The 17,444-nt window shown below is 49.4% G+C and overlaps 1 pseudogene across 1 annotated transcript in view; it reads left to right on the forward strand.

Annotated features, from left to right (window-relative positions):
* The window catches only part of LOC143680428 (low-density lipoprotein receptor-related protein 5-like), a 37,353-nt pseudogene extending 20,294 nt beyond the window's left edge, over positions 1 to 17,059 (forward strand). The window contains exons 3-10 of the transcript XR_013174057.1: positions 641 to 927; positions 3,082 to 3,309; positions 4,689 to 4,873; positions 8,183 to 8,505; positions 8,630 to 8,835; positions 15,223 to 15,431; positions 15,704 to 15,891; positions 16,496 to 17,059. The product of XR_013174057.1 is annotated as a low-density lipoprotein receptor-related protein 5-like (transcript). The remainder of the gene's footprint in view (positions 1 to 640; positions 928 to 3,081; positions 3,310 to 4,688; positions 4,874 to 8,182; positions 8,506 to 8,629; positions 8,836 to 15,222; positions 15,432 to 15,703; positions 15,892 to 16,495) is intronic.
* Positions 17,060 to 17,444: the final 385 nt, after the last annotated feature.

Raw genomic sequence — 17,444 nt, forward strand, 5'->3', positions numbered from 1 at the left:
CTTCAGGAGATAAGCAAGATTAACAGGCTGGCCAAAAATAAATGGACGTGCTAAGTACCACTTGCTTTAGTGAAAGGGGCACCTCTGATTGTCTCGGGAAGATGTGTGTTTCCAGTGTGGGCAAATTGAGGGGAGCAACTGGACAGGAATCTCCAGAGCCAATCCAGTTAGCAGGGAGGGATTGAGGCCCTGGAAGGAGGCAACTTGTCCTGCAAATGCCTTGAGGCATTGTTGCATCTCTTGGTGACTGGAACTGGAGACCAGGAGGCTGGACCTCTAGGAAACATCTTCCTGCTGAGCTGCTTCCTCTCTGTGTGGCCCTGAACAACCTCTCTGTGTTGTAGTTCCCTCTGCTGAAAAGGGGATGAACCTAGGCCCTGCCTCCGAGGTCCCATGGGGGTGGAGTACGTAAAAACTTCTGACAGGTGGACTTGTGCCCAGTACCTGGCATGGTCTGGTCAGAGCCAGCCATGGGCCTAACAGGGCGAGGGCCTCAGTTCTCCAACCCATCATGGGGCTTTTAGCACCCACCCTCCACATCTGACACCCAGCCGCAGTATGACGAGGCCTGACAGCGGACTGCAGGTGACCCTGTCTTAGCTGCCCGCTGCTCTTTAGTGCTGGTGTATCCCCCCCCCAGGGACCAACCCATGTGTGGAGAGGAATGGTGGCTGCAGTCACCTGTGTTCTTCATGCTGCACGTGACCAAGTACAACTGCCCCATCAGCCTGGAGCTGCTGGGCAACGTGAAGACCTGCGTCATCCCTGAGGCCTTCCTGGTGTTCAATAGCAGAGCCACCATCCACTGCATCTCCCTGAGACCAGCAACAACGATGTGGCCACCCCACAGACCGGCATCAAGGAGGCCTCTGTGCTCAACTTCAACACCGCCAACAACCACATCTACTGGACAGATGTCAGCCTGAAGGTAGGGCCCCTGAGGGCCAGATGACCATTCCTCATGGCTGTGGCTGCAGATCATGACTGCTCCAGAGCTGCATTTTTAAAAGAACTGTCATATTTATCATAGGTCTGTTTGGGCTCATGAAGTATCGGTGAGCTCATTTTAATAAAGTGATAGGGATCCAACAGATGCACAGATGGGCTCTTCGAGAGTCTCTGCGTGTTTGTTACAAATTGTCATCATCTTTGGGCTCCTCCCTCCTGCATCTGCCCTAGTAGCCATCTGCTTGGCAGACTCTCTCTTCAGTCATGGTGCAGAGAGAAACATCTGGAAAAAGGCAGGCAGAGACTTTTTCATCTTCTAAAGCAGTGTTTGGCGAGCTAGTCTGGGGCCAACTTTTCTGACTTTTATATCTAAAATTTTATATTGGAATAGCCATGCCCATTCATTTATGTATCATCTACAGCTGCTTTTGTGCTGCTGAACTGAGTCATGACAGTGGCTATTGTATAATTCACCCATCCTAAGATATTTACCATCTGCTCCTTTACAGAGAAAGTCTGCTGACCCTGTTCTAAAGTATTGGACAACTGAAACAGCTTACTCATATGCCTTTTATTCTACCATTCATGTTATGTATCTTTTAAGGATTTTTTTCTGAATTTTAGTCATAGGGGTTCATGGTAGAAAAAGGGAAATACATGGAAAGTTAGAAAGAAGGAATGCAAATCACCCTTACGCCCTCCAAACAGAGTCAACTTCTGCCACCATTTCAGTGGATTTTTCCTCCATGTCTTTTTTGTGATTTCCCATTGCCATAATCACATGTTACATAGAATTCCATGTCCTGGTTTTTTCACTTATTGTTATAATGGGTATTCTCTTAAGGTATTGCAAACTTGTAAATTATTTTTATTATTATTTTTAATTTTTAAAAAATAATAACAAACACAAATATTCTTAACTTATGATCATTCCCTTCTACATATATAATCAGTAATTCACAATATCATCATGTAGTTGCATATTCATCATCATGATCATTTCTTAGAACATTTGCATCAATTCAGAAAAAGAAATAAAAAGACAACAGAAAAAATTCATACATGCCATCCCCTTTACCCCTCCGTTTCATCAATCGCTAGCATTTCAATCTAAATTTATTTTAACATTTGTTCCCCCTATTATTTATTTTTATCCCATATGTTTTACTCATCTGTTGATAAGGTAGATAAAAGTAGCATCAGACACAAGGCTTTCACAATCACACAGTCATGTTGTGAAGGCTATATCATTATACAATCATCTTCAAGAAACATGGCTACTGGAACACAGCTCTACATTTTCAGGCAGTTCCTTCCATCCTCTCCATTACATCTTGACTAACAAGGTGATATCTATTTAATGTGTAAGAATAACCTCCAGGAAAACCTCTCGACTCTGGAATCTCTCAGCCATTGATACTTTATTTTGTCTCATTTCGTTCTTCCCCCTTTTGGTCGAGAAGGTTTTCTCAATCCTTTGATGCTGTGTCTCAGCTCATTCTAGGATTTCTGTCCTATGTTGCCAGGCAGGTTTACACTCCTAGGAGTCATGTCCCACATAGAGAGGGGGAGGGCAGTGAGTTTGCTTGTTGTGTTGGCTGAAGAGAGAGGCCACATCTGAGTAACAAATGAGGTTCTCTTGAGCATGACTTTTAGGCCTAATTTTAAGTAGGCTTGACCTATCCTTTGTGGGGTTAAGACAAACTTGTAATTTTTAAATGTGTGATATATTGTACCACACGGAGATTCCATTTTATTTCACTGTTCCCTTATTATAAAGTCTGGTTGTGTACAGTTTTACCCAGCTTCAGACAGTGCCACTGTATTAAATATCCCTGTGCATAAAAGTTTTGATATTTTCAGTAGTTCCTTAATTTTTGTATTTTCATCAGCCCTGTGCAATAAAGTATCAGAAGGAAGATTACTGAATGAAAGAGAACAATGGATTTTAAAGCCAAATTGTTTTTCTAAAAGCCTTGTATTTTGCTGCATTTCATGGGTCCACTGAAAGCTCTCTGGTGCTGATGACCTGGTCCCCAGAGTGCCCAGTGGTTACTCCGGGGACTGAGCATGTCCAGCCAGACCCTGGCAAGGCTCTGGTTCCTAAAGTGGCCCTTCCCTCTCCCCACTCCCGACCATCAGCTGGGCCTTCACGAACGGGATCTCGGTGGAGCACGTGATCGAATTTTGCCTCCACTTCCCGGAAGGCATGGCTGTCGACTGGATGGGCAAGAACCTCTACTGGGCTGACATCAGCACCAACAGGATCAAGATGGCATGGCTGGATGGGCAGTTCTGACAGGTCCTTATGTGGAGGGACCTGGACAACCCCAGGCTGCTAGCCCTGCTTCCCACCATGGGGTAAGTGGATTTCTGTCCTGCATGAATGTCTTCCCTGGCTCCCACATCTCTGGGTCTCACATCTCCCTTGGCCCCCACCTCCCTGGCCCCCTGACCCCCCACCCCCTTGGGCCCCCCCACCTCCCTGCCTCCCCCACCTCCCTTTCCCCCAACATCCCTGGGCCCCCACCCCTCTGGCCCCCCACCCCCTGGCCCCCCAGCTCCCTATACCTTCACCTCCCTGCCTTCTCCACCTCCCTGTCCCCCACCTCCCTATCCCTCCACCCCCCTGGCCTCCCACCTCCCTGTCTTCCCCACCTCCCTGTCTTCCCCACCTCCCCAACCCCCCACCTCCCTTCTCTCTGTGCCTGGCCTGACCAGATTCTGCCAGTCTGACCACAGCAATGCAACACAGGGGGTGGGCTACCTGCCCTGTGTGGGGGTGTCCAGCTCTGGGGTGGGGTCCTCCTGACCACCACTAGCCTTAGTAGGCCCCCCCTTGGTAGTCATCTGGTCTGTCTCCCAGAGGAAGTAATGCGCACGAGGCACCGAGCTGGGGGCTCATGGGTGTCACCTCATCCGCCGTTCAGGAAGCTGCAAGGGGAAGGCATTTTTGTCCCTGATTTTACAGACGTGGAAACTGAGGCTCTGAGAAACCAAGTGACTTATCCAGGGCCACATGGCCAGTCAGGGCAGTGTGGGGCAAGAAGCCCTGCCTTGGGCCTCACCCACCCCCCTTTCCCTCCACCGACTTGGTCTCAGGGCCGGCTTTGGAGTCTTCGAACTTTGGGCTACTTCTCACAGGCCGCTAGCTATGGCTTACAGACCATTCACCAGGTGTGAGGGCCTGCCTGCATCCTGGGACTGGCAGCACTTGGTTGGTGTCTCTGTCTGGACCCATTTCCTTTTCTGTCCCTCGGGCATAGCGCCCACCCTGTAAAGCACCTGTAATGTGTGTGGGGTGCCCCAGACCCCACCCACCCCGGGCCCTGTGAGGGCAGCGAGGATGATCCTGTCCTACCAGGATGGTTCTGGGGGTCCTCTGGGGGCAGTGAGTGGGTACGTTAGGCTTGCACATTTCTGGAATGAAGTTGTGAGTTTCCTTCCCTACATCTACTGAGGAAAAGGGAAGGAGAAGTCCTGGGGGGAGGCAGCTGTGTTCCAGTCCCGGGTCCCACAGTTAGAATCCCCCAGGGGAGACACCTCATATGTTCTGGGATGGGGGTGGGGATGGGGGGTGCTCAGCAGTGTCTCATCCCTCCCCCTGCCCAGAGGGGTGTTGGCAGGGACCAGGAGGGCTGCCTTAGACCAAGGTGCCTGGCCCTGGCACTGCTGCCCCCCGGCCTTGGCAAGTTTGGACTCACCAGCATGTGCCCTGCCCTTCCCCGGTTCTGCCCCAGCTACATCTACTGGACCGAGTGAAACAGCAATCCGAGGATTGTGTGGACCTTCATGGATGGGACCAGTTGCATGACGCTGGTGGACAAGGTGGGCCAGGCCAATGACCTCACCATCGACTGTGCCAACCAGTGCATCTACTGGACCTACCTGGAAACCAACATGATCAAGTCATCCAACATGCTGAGTGAGGAAACAGGTGGGGCCTACAGGCTGGAGGGGCCTGTGGGGTCGCAGAGTAGTCTGGAAAGAATATGCTTCTTCTCATATCATGCTGTGGCCATCTGGAGAAGGTGTGACATTGTGCCCATTTTACAGGCGAGGAAGCTGAGGCATAGGTGGACTGAATGACAAGTGCTCAGTGTGCCCCTCAGGAGATGTGGGGGCCCCCTGCTCTCCTGGGGGTCACCCCTTTTTGCTGTCATTTCCTGTGCACTAGGTCCCCACCAGGCCCTGCACAGGGGTGCTCCCATTAGATCCTCCCACGGCCATGTGGCATAAGTAGTGGTATGTGTTATGGGGAGACCAAGGTCCATAGAGGTCATGTGACTTACCCAAGGTCACAGAGCTGCTGAGTCGTGGTGCACTGCTCAGATGGCAAGGCCTACACTCAGCTCAGCCACCAGCCTGCCCATAGCCCCTGCTCTGTGCTGGGTCACTCAGACCGTGTCCTGCAGTTAGGTGGAATCACTTCTGTTATAAATGAGGAAAGTGAGGCTCAGGGAAGTTAAAAAGCAATCCTTATCCCATGTCACCCCAGCAGTGAGGGCTAGATTTGAACCCAGAACATGCTGATTCTAGAGTATATGCTAGCATGTGGTGTAGCTGGGCTGAATGGCTTGTCTCAAGTGCTCAGTGTGGAGAGCTGGAGTTAGAACCCCAGTGTCCTGATTTCCACTTGGGGTGAGCTGCCCCACCATAGGCCCTGTCTGAGTGCCAGACTGTCCTGATTTCAAGGCCCACGGCAGAGTTTGTATGTGTCTTCAAGACAACCATCCCACTCCCTGGTGATCTGTGTGTCATCAACTTTTCTCAGAGCCAATACCCAATGAGAAACAGACCATAGTGTAGCTCTGGTCGCCTGAAATGATTGAGTTCCCTGTTTACCCCAGAATGAGGATGGCCTCAGATGAGAACCCTGAAAAGTTGTCTGGCCCCTCCAAATTCAGGTGGCCTTGTATGTTTGGGCCTGGCCATCTCTTGGCTGTGGCATCCTTTCCATTTCATTCCACAGCAGTTGATTGACCCCTTGAACGTGCTGGCTGGACTCATTGCCATGGGGACAGTGGGTGAGTTACAGTGCCTGACATGGTTAGAGCTGGACTGGAACATGATTTCAGAGCCTGGTCATGAGCCTGGCCCCACTGCTACTGGTCGTGTGACTTCAGCCAAGTTACTTAAGCTTTCTGTGCCTCAGTTTCTTCCTAATAACAGGACCTCCTTCATAGGGTGGTTGTGAGAACTAAATGAGACCATGCACATAAAGATTCCTCAACAGTGCCTGGCATGCAGGAAGTGCCTCTGAGTGTGCAGCTGTAGTGACAGTTGTCGTTGGAAAACCACCCAGGTCCTGACTTATGTTAGATGGAGGCAGTCAGGAAGCAGCTCCATTTGTCAACTTTTTTGTTCTCACAGTAAGGCAATCCACTTAGAACATTTCTGAAAATACAGAAAAATAGGAAGAAAAGTAATAATTTATCCATAATTTCACCACTCAGTGATAACCAGTGTTCATACTTTGCCATATTTCTTTCCAGTCTCCAAGTACTATAGAAATAATTTTTTTAATCAGTATCTTTCATTTTTAAACTTTCTGATGTTTAACAAATTCTTTAAAATGTTCTACTTTTTCAATTTAGAAAATTATTTTAAATCATACCACCCATAAATTTTCACTCTGCTTTCTTTTATTCCCACATATGTTAATATGTCATTAATATGTTTTCATGGGACCATTTTTGTGATGAAATGGAACAAAGGTGGAGAAAAGTTCAATGCACACACAGTGTTTGATAACCGAAGACCCTGGAACCATGCCCGGGTCAAGGGGCAGATCCTGTCAGGGCCCCGAGCCCCTCCACGTTCCCTCTCCCATTCCCACTCTCCCATTGGCAACATTTTTAATGGCACACTGGCCCACTTGGCTCGGAGCCGGGTCCTGATCTCCAAAGCATCCCTGACATGCAGCCTTGTGCACAGAAGATGCACAGGTGTGTGCTCAGCTCCTGCAGTTGCCCCACGGTTGACCTCATCAGTGGCTGGCATGTACCACGTTGCCAGCATTCCACAGTGACAGCGCTGGGTGGGATATTCAGCTTCATCATATTTGGGGTTATTTCCTTGGGATTGCATCCTGGCAGTACAACATGTCAGAGTCAGCCCATGTGCACTTCCTATCACTGCTGTAACATATTGCCACGAACTCAATGACTTAAAGCTACACCAACTCTTCCTCTTGTCATTCTGGAGGCCAGAGACCTGAAATGGGACTAACGGGATTCAAATCAAGAGGCAGCAGGCTGCATTCATTCTGAGGCTCCAGGGGGAATCCTGTTCCTTTGCCTTTTCCAGCTTCTAGAAGCCACCTGCAGTCCTTGGCTCCCGCCTGGCATCTTGCTTTATCTTAAAAGCCAGCCATTGCCTCTCCCACTATTTCTTTGACTCTGACCCTCCTCTTTTGAGGACCCTTTGTGGTTACATCTACCTGGATAATCCAAAATTAATCTCCCCATCCCAAAATCCAAACTTAATCATTAATCATTTCTGCAAAGCCCCTTTGGCTGTGTCAGGTGACTTACTCACAGGTTCCAGGATTATGCCATACACATCTCTGGGGGGATGAATTCTGCCCACCATGTGGCCTTTACTGAACTCTTCCTTTGTGCCAGGATTCTGAGTCCTTTCCCTACATGCTTGCACTGACTATTTTTTACAAGCCTGTGAGGACACACTTACAAATACCGATTTTGAAATGTGTATCGTATGCATGATTTATCTATAAACCAACAACTTCTCAAGACCAAAAAAAAAAAAAAGGGAGGAGACCAGCTTTAAAAAAAAAGGTTCACCCATTTGGCAGCCACGATGTTGACACGGCAATTTTTTTAACAGCTGTATTTAAGAATTTGCGTCGAGGAACAACATATAAAGGTCATAAGTGGACAAATGCAAGAAGTTTTGCTTGCACAGACTTATATATGCATGATAATGAAGGCATAAACCTAATCTGTGCAGCTGTGACCAACATGGAGGGGGGCAAGTCTTCCAGCAATTGCAGGAGGCTCCATCATGCCCCCTTCCCATCCAGACCTCAGCCTCCTTGGGGTTGACTGCTTGGCTTCGGTAGCAACGCCCAGTTTTCCAAAGGCTTTGGGCACCCAGTGGCTCTGCCGCAGGGTGCCAGGCTGGGAGTTTGGACCCATGTGCCCATCGGGGTGTCCCCAGCTCTGGGGACTGACTCCCCGACACTGACCCCATGCCCCATGTCCCCACCCAGGTCAGGAGCGGGTTGTGATTGCTGATGACCTCCTGCACCCCTTTGGCCTGACACAGTACAGTGACTACATCTACTGGATGGACTGGAACCTGCACAGCATTAAGCAGGCCGACAAGGCCAGTGGCTGCAGCTGTATCCTCATCAGGGCCACCTGGACTTCGTGATGGACATCCTGGTGTTCTACTCCTCCTGCCAGGATGGCCTCAACGACTGCATGCACAACAACGGGCAGTGCGGGCAGCTGTGCCTCGTCATCCCTGGTGGCCACTGCTGCAGCTGTGCCTCACACTACATCCTGGACCCCAGTGGCCACAACTGCAGCTGTAAGTGCCTGCTTCCAAGTCTGGGAGCTGAGGTCAGGAGGCACTTCCCTGCTGGGGATTTCTAGGTTTACATGGATGGTTGGGCAGGGATTCTGCTCAGCCCCTTGTCTTTGTCTCTCTCTAGCACCCACCACTTTCTTGCTGTTCAGTTAGAAATGTGCCATCAGCTGCATGATCCCCAATGACCAGCACAGCCCAGACCTCTTCCTGTCACTGTACAGGCTGAGAAATGTCAAGTCTACCAGCTATGACCCTCTGGACAAGTTCATCTACTGGGTGAACAGGCGCCAGAACATCAAATGCGCCAAGGACGATGGGACCCAGACAAGTGTACCTGACAGTGGGTGTGGCTGAGGTCTCTCTATGCTGCTCACCTGGGCAGCTTCCTTGCATGCATCCTGTGGCACCCAGCCTTGGGTAAATAATGGTGTGGGCTCCCTGAGATCTTATCATGAGGTGTGAGGCCAAACAGTGCATACCTCCCAGACTGTGACCGCATGGGAACTGGAACTGGAGTTCACATTGGCTTTAGCCTGGAGCTGAGAAAGGGGTGGGAACAACCTTAATTTTTTTTTTTTTGGTCCCTGTGCAGTGTTTTTGTGGTTTGTGGGAAATAATTGGTATTGATTGCTCTGGATTTATTCTTCACTTCATAGGAATTGGGCAGTTAATTTTGCTATAAATGCAGTATGTGTGTTCATAAAAATCACAACATCATGTAAAAATCATGAAAACAATAGGGCTTATGGAGGAAATGGGCTTAGGAGCATTGCACTCAACTTGTCAGTGAGATGTAACACAAAAGGTGGAACATAAGTAATGGAGGAGCACAGTTTTACACTCGCACAGTGATTATGTAACCAAATACTGCAACAACATACATATCAGTATAAACCCTGCTATAGATATGATGCTTCAGCGGGAAAAGTTCTGACATTTGCTTGTGGACATGGGTATTGGGAAGGCTGCAGCTTGTTAATTATTGACAAGCACTGGAAGGAGGGTGATCTAAAATTGGATGGAAAGCATAGCCCCCTGTGCAGTGGGTGAGCTCAAGGTGTGTGGCTCAGCTGAGGGAGCTGGAAGGTGCTGGAGTGTGCATTTGTTTCCTTCTGCAGATGGGTGTAGCTGAGAGTGGTTTCTGCACTCACCTATCATTGGGTGAAATTGCACATAAGCAAACACAGAACTTGGATCACGCTCGGGTTGTTCTCTGATCTCTCAATTTGTTGGAACAAATTTCATAATGAGCATTATAGTGGTACAACTGTATTTTTCAATGTTATGTTTGTGTGACTTTCCATAAACAATGTTGAAGGCAGCCTTGGGTCTGCATATTCAGACCATCTGTGACCTGGCAAGGTGGAAAATGGCAGTGCCATTAGCATGGAGCTTTCAGACAGGCGTGACCATGTGGCCATCTCCCAAAGATGTGTGTTACAAAGCTGCAGAAGCAGAGGGTCTCCTCATTGAAAAAGATGAGTGCGGACTTCCGGAGAAGATGGCGGCTTAGTAAGACGCACGGGTCTTAGTTCCTCCTCCAGAACAGCAACTAAAGAAACAGAAACGATACAAAACAGCTCCCGGAGCCACGACAGAGACCAAAAAGACAGCGTACCCCATTCTGGAATGGCTGAACGGGCAGGGAGAATCCGCTGCAGTGAGATCACCGAGGGGCGCGTGTTTCCCCGGGCCGGGGCGGCTGGCGACCGGGGTCCCTTCAACACACATGGCTTCCCGGTCCGACTGGGAACCTTGGATAGCAGGGCCCTCCTGCCACACTTGGAGTCTCGGGCCGGCTGGGCAATTTGGACTGGCACTCCCCCAAGCTGCGGCGGCCGGCGTCCCCCCCCATGTGCGGATTCCCGGGCCAGCTGGGAGATCCGGATCGGCACTCCCGCAAGCCGCTTCGGCTGGCGACCTGCCCCCACAGCGAGAGTTTTCCAAAGTTAAATGAGACACAGCAGCTTTTACTGGTGGGACCTGCAGACAGATGAGCACCACGAGCGCCACCTACTGGGCAGGGTAAGAAAAAAAGAGCCCAGAGATTTCACAGAAAAATCTTTCAACCATCTGGGTCCCACACCCAGGGAAATCTGATTAAATGCCCAGACACCAGCAGAAAATAACAGATCATGCTCGGAAAATTGAAGATATGGCCCAGTCAAAGGAACAAACGAATAGTTCAAATGAGATACAGGAACTGAGACAACTAATGCTGAATATACGAACAGAAATGGAAAACTTCTTCAAAAACCAAATCAATAAATTGAGGGAGGACATGAAGAAGACATGGGCTGAACAAAAAGAAGAAATAGAAAATCTGAAAAAACAAATCACAGAACTTATGGGAGTGAAGGACAAAGAAGAAAAGATGGAAAAAACAATGGATACCTAAATGGTAGATTTAAAGAGACAGAAGCTACAATTAGTGAACTGGAGGATGGAACATCTGAATTCCAAAAAGAAACAGAAACTATAGGGAAAAGAATGGAAAAACTTGAGCAGGGGATCAGGGAACTGAATGACAATATGAAGCGCACAAATATACGTGTTGTGGGTGTCCCAGAAGGAGAAGAGAAGGGGAAAGGAGGAGAAAAACTAATGGAAGAAATTATCACTGAAAATTTCCCAACTCTTATGAAAGACCTAAAATTACAAATCCAAGAAGTGCAGCGCACCCCAAAGAGAATAGACCCAAATAGGCATTCTCCAAGACACTTACTAGTTAGAATGTCAGAGGTCAAAGAGAAAGAGAGGATCTTGAAAGCAGCAAGAGAAAAACAATCCATCACATACAAGGGAAACCCAATAAGACTATGTGTAGATTTCTCAGCAGAAACCATGGAAGCTAGAAGACAGTGGGATGATATATTTAAATTACTAAAAGAGAAAAACTGCCAACCAAGACTTCTATATCCAGCAAAATTGTCCTTCAAAAATGAGGGAGAAATTAAAACATTTACAGACAAAAAGTCACTGAGAGAATTTGTGACCAAGAGACCAGCTCTGCAAGAAATACTAAAGGGAGCACTAGAGTCAGATACGAAAAGACAGAAGAGAGAGGTATGGAGAAGAGTGTAGAAAGAAGGAAAATCAGATATGATATATATAATACAAAAGGCAAAATGTTAGAGGAAAATATTATCCAAACAGTAATAACACTAAAAGTTAATGGACGGAATTCCCCAATCAAAAGACATAGACTGGCAGAATGGATTACGACCCAGCAATACCACTGCTAGGTATCTACTCAAAGGACTTAAGGGCAAAGACACAAACGGACATTTGCACACAAATGTTTATAGCAGCATTATTTGCAATTGCAAAGAGATGGAAACAGCCAAAATGTCCATCAACAGACAAGTGGCTAAACAAACTGTGGTATATACCTATGATGGAATGTTGTGCAGCTTTGAGACAGAATGAACTTATGAAGCATGTAATAACATGGATGGACCTAGAGAACATTATGCTGAGTGAGTCTAGCCCAAAACTAAAGGACAAATACTGTGTGGTCCCACTGATGTGAACCGACATTTGAGAATCAACTTGGAATATATCATTGGTAACAGAGACCAGCAGGAGTTAGAAACAGGGTAAGATAATGGGTAATTGGAGCTGAAGGGATACAGAGAGTGCAACAGGACTAGATACAAAAACTCAAAAATGGACAGCACAATAATACCTAATTGTAATGTAACTATGTTAGGACACTGAATGAAGCTGCATCTGAACTATACTTTTTGTTGTTGTTGTTGTTTGTTTGTTTGTTTGTATCTTTTGTTTTTGTTTTTTCCTTTTTATATATATATTTTATTATTATTATTATTGTAATTTTCTTCTCTATATTAACATTCTATATCTTTTTCTGCTGTTTTGCTAGTTCTTTTCCTAAATCGATGCAAATGTACTAAGAAAGGATAATCATGCATCTATGTGATGATGTTAGGAATTGCTGAGTGCATATGTAGAACGGAATGATTTCTAAATGTTCTGTTAATTTCTTTTCTTTTTTTAATTATTAAAAAAATATTTAAAAAAATGATCATGGTGATGAGTATACAACTATATGATGATTTTGTGAGCCAATGATTGTACACCATATATGCAATGTATGTGTGTGAAGATATGTCAATAAAAATGTTTAAAAAAAAAAAGAAAAAGATGAGTGCAGGGTTATAGTGGGATTTGGTGTCTTATATCACAGAGATATAGAGACATGCTTGTTTCATTGGTTGAGACTTTCAGATGATTTTCTATGTCCATTGAGTTGATTCTGCTGCTGAGCTCACTGAGCTGGGTATGGGCAGGGCAGGCCTTTCAGCAGGATATGTCACCAGGAACATTCATAGTTATTAAGTCATAACGTGAGGTCTCTGCCTTTGTTTGATGATAGAAGTCAACTGAGCTGAAATCCACAGCTGTTCCTTCACTCTGGCTTCTCTCTCCAGGGCACCCCCATAATCCTCTCCCAGTGAGCAAGTTGGGGTGGAAATGGTGGGGATGGACTTCTTTCATCTCTCCCTGCAGAGCTGACAGGCACTTCAGTCCTTTGGACACTGGGAAGTGTTAATTGACAGATTGTGGCTTCCCTGCTGAGAAAGCTAGTGGGTGCAAATTGCTTTAAAAGAGACCTTCTTTTATGGTATCCAACCTGAGTGGGCTGACAGACTTTGAAGCAAAAGCCCTTCAGGAATAGCATCTGGGTTTCTACTTGGTTCAGAGAACAGCTCCTTCCTGAGTCTGACCGAAAGCTCTGTGTGCACCCCCACCTTCAGGTGGTTCCTGCTTTATCCTGTTTCAGGGGCATTGCCTGAACCTCCTCCCCCAAACTCTGACCTCCAAGCCGGAGGCTGACGTTGTTTATCCTTCTCCATTTGGCCAAGATTTTGACCTGGTGAGTGGAGGGTACTGATTGTGGTGTGCAGTGGGATTCTGGTGAGAAATTTCACATTAGCCTAAGTATTGTAAAAAGTGCTTGGGTTTTATGCAGCAGGCCAGCTGTTTCCACTTGGCCTTCTCATTTCTGTGTGCCTGGGGCAGAGAGTTGTGGCTTCATGCTGCCCAGGTTGCTAAGATAGTTCTGTTTTCATGACTGCACCCCAAAACTGGTCTCAGGCCCTATTCTCTGACCGGGGCTGGCTGGAGTCTACCTTTACTCCCTGGCCTCCCACCCTGTGCCTGGCTGAGATCCCCAGTCAGGAGTGCCATGGCTTTTGGGGGAGGAGTGGTGCCAGGGTGAGCAGACTCACGGCTGCTGGGGCTGAGGCTCCCACCACCTTGGGGTGTGAACATCGCAGTCTGAAGAAGGGTGGAAAGGCATTTCCACAATCCTTTACCTTGGTGCTGGGTTTTCACATATCCAAGTGCACTTCCAGCTGCTCAGCAGGGCCGGGCCACAGGCTGATTGGGGAGCAGATGAGGTCCTTTCAAGTGGGACCAAAGGGGCCAGACCTAGGGGAGGGGGCTTCCTTTGGGGAGCAAGCCCCCTCCTAGAGACTTTTTTTTTCAACTGCTTTAAAGAGGTAGATGAAAGTCCAAAATGACCTGTGATGAGAGCATCATCTTAAGCTGATTCCCATAGAGTCTTGATGGGAAGAGGGAGCAGAGACATTAGCCCCATTACCTTAGAGCCAGGAGCTTTTCACCGAAACTGTAGGTGGCAGCAGCCCTGAAGTTCCAAGGCCACTTTGCATGAGGTCAGGTCTCTGAGACCCTGAGTGGGGTGCCTTCAGATGGCACAAATGAGCAGACCCACCAGGACATTGGGGTCCTGCTCTGTGGAAGGGTGCTGGAAAATGTTCATGACAGCAGGCCACTGTGCTTCCCTGAAAGGTCCCCTGACTCTTTGGCCCTAGCCCCTTTGCAGATGACAGCATCTGCACCCCAGAGCGCTGGGGGCCACAGCCCTGGGGATTGGGCAGCCCTTTCCCCGAAGCTGCTGAGCACTCTGGCTGGGACCCCCAGCCTGGTATAGCCAGAGGGTGGGCTTTGAAATCTAGGACCCCACCTTGAGGTGCAGTGGGGATCTTGGTGTTGGTCAGAGCTCTCGGGAGACCCCATAGAAGACGGAGAGGGGGAGACTGGGTGCTGAGAGCCACTTTGTCAGACACAGGTGTTCCCAAGAGGAGTTGGGAGTCACCTCCCACACCCATCCCCACCGCAACCTCTCCACCAGCATGGCGCCTGACCCCACAGGGAAGGGGCCCAGAAGAGGTGGCACTCTTGTCTCTATGCCTGGGGTCCTGTCATTCCAAATTAAAAGTTCGCACATGCACACACACACACACATACACATATACAACAAACCACATAAGATTGGAGGCTCTTCATCTGAAAGTGTGAGTCTGAGAAAGCCAGAAGGGAGAAGATGGTTCAAGAAGGGCCTGGTGGCCACGGGCTGACCTTTCATTGTCTGTCAGTCATTCTGTGGGCACACATGATGAGGCGTGGAGATGGGAGAAACTCTGGGCTGGGCAGATGCACGGGCACATGGGAGCCTGACCTCAGGCTCAGTATCCAGAACTGTCACAAGCTGCAGGCTGCCCTGTTCCCACCCGGAACCCAGGCAGGCACTTAACAGCTGACCCAATGGGAATGATTCCACCACCACCCCGCCCCTGTGGCAGCTTGGCTCCTGCTTCCAGGTCCTCAGTGGGCCCAAGCCCTCAGGCTCTCAGATGGGCCCAGCTTTGTCTCTTTCCTCTTTTACAGTCTTTCGTCTTGACCTCCCCCATCCAAGGACAGAACCTGGACTGGTAGCCCTACGACCTCAGCATCGATGTCTACAGCTGTACACTCTTCTGGACGTGCGAGGTTACCAACACCATCAGCATCTACCGGCTGAGCAGCCAGGCCATGGGAATGGTGCTGGGTGGGGACCACGACAGGCTAAGGACCATTGTTGTCAACTCCAAGCGGGGGTAGGGGATGGGGCATGGGGGCAGAAGCCGGGAGGGACTCTAGAACTACCATCCCAATCAGGAGCCTCCGGGGTCCCACAGCCACCGTGAGGAAGCAGGGAGGCAAGGCACCACCTTAGCAGAGAGCAAGGGGCAGAAGGGAAGCAGGGCTTTGTCAAGCAGCGTAGGCAACATTCAGCTGGGAAGACCATGTCTGAAAGATGTTAGTTGTGACTTCTGGGCCTTGCACAAGTGCCATCCGACCTAGCCCTGTGCAAAACCCCCTTCCGCAGGTACCTGTACTTCACTGACATGCAGGACTGAGTGGCCAAGATCGAGCATGCTCTGCTGGACAGCACTGAGCATGAAGTTTTCAGCACGGGTCTGATCTGCCTGGTGGCCCTCATGGTGGACAATGCACTGGGCAGGCTCTTCTGGGTGGACACCGACCTGAAGCTCATCAAGAGCTGTGACCTGTCAGGTACCCATTCTGGCTCTGCCCTGGGGTCCCCCAATGCCCCCCCAGGTCAGGTCTTTCCAGAAACACCCCAGGCCTTCCTTTTTATTGGTAATGGCAGTGGCGATTGGGTCCATAAAGGACCTGCTGCATGCCATCTGCTTGTCCTACATCCCTTTGACCTGGCGAGTTCCCAGGCTGTGGGTCCCTGTGAGTCTCACATGGTGGAAGCAGAAGACTAGGCCCAGAGAGGGTGTGTGAGCTGAATATGACCCCACAGCATGGACGTTAGAGCTGGGTCCCAAGCCTGGGAAATGCTTCCAGTGCCCACATGTGCAGCCACCTTAGATGGGAGCCCTGGGTGCCAAGAGAAGTTTCCCAGATTCCCCCAGCTTTTACCATGGGGTAGGTGGGGAGATGCCCTATGTGCAGGACCCATGATCAGGCTTCGACCCCAATGCTTGCCTCAGACTTCCTGATTCCAGGGACCCAGCCCCCAGTGCCCAGCCCCAGTCAGCCTGCAGGGCCTCCTGGGCCCCTGCCCAGCCCCAGCCTCCCTGGTGCCCTGTCTCCTCTCCCCTAAGCCCTGGCAGTGAGCCACTCAGCTCAGCCCTCGGCCTGCCTGCAGGAGCCAACTGCCTGACCCTGGAGGGTGACAACATCATGACGCCTGTGAGCCTGACCATGCTTGGCAGCCACCTCTACTGGATTGACTGGCAGCAACAGCAGATGGTGAAGCACGTGGAGAAGACCAGCAGCTCCCAGTGGACACACATCCAGGGCAGGATCGCCCACCTCACTGGCCTCCATGCTGTGGAGGGGCTTAGCCCAGAGGAGTTCTGTACATGGGGGCTGGGAAGGCTGGGGGTGGGGAGGGGTCATCTGCTCAGAGCTCAGCGACCCCCAACGAGGCCCTGTCCCAGCCCCCCTGAAGAATGACAAGCGGGTCGGGGCAGTGGGTAGTGCCATCCTCACCCCCACCCCTGACCTCTGCCGGGAGGGTGAGCTCATTCCCATTGCCAGGGTCTCAGCACTGAAGTTGGGTGAGATGTTCAGGCATTCCAAGAGACCTCTGGGGAACACAGATTTTGTGGCTGGAAACTACACATTTATGTTCCCATAGCTTTATAAAGCAGAATTTTGAACACAAGTGTGGCTCAGCTGGTTCTCTACTTAGGGTCTCCCATCCTACATGAGGGTGTCATCTGGGCTGCATTCTTAGCTGGAGGCTCTGGGGAAGAGTCTTTCTCCAGGCTTGCTTATGTTGTTGGCTGTAAGACTGAGGAACCCATTTCTTCCTGACCCCCAGCTGAAGTCACTCAGCTCCTTGCCCCATTGCTCCTCCCTTGTGTCACAGCCCTCTCATACTTCTAGTCTCACTGACCTCCTCTGCTTCCAGCCAGAACCTGCTCTGCTCTTAAAGGGCTCCCCTGATTAGATCAGGCCCACCCTTAGAGTGGACTCCCGTTTGATTGATTCAGAGCCTGCTGGTCAGTGACTTTAGTTGCATTAGCATGATTCCATTTGCATGTGTGGTGACAGTCACGCCATGTGTGCATAATACCTATCTATCACCG

Source organism: Tamandua tetradactyla, chromosome 4 (assembly GCF_023851605.1).
Source record: "Tamandua tetradactyla isolate mTamTet1 chromosome 4, mTamTet1.pri, whole genome shotgun sequence".
NCBI classification, from domain to species: domain Eukaryota; kingdom Metazoa; phylum Chordata; class Mammalia; order Pilosa; family Myrmecophagidae; genus Tamandua; species Tamandua tetradactyla.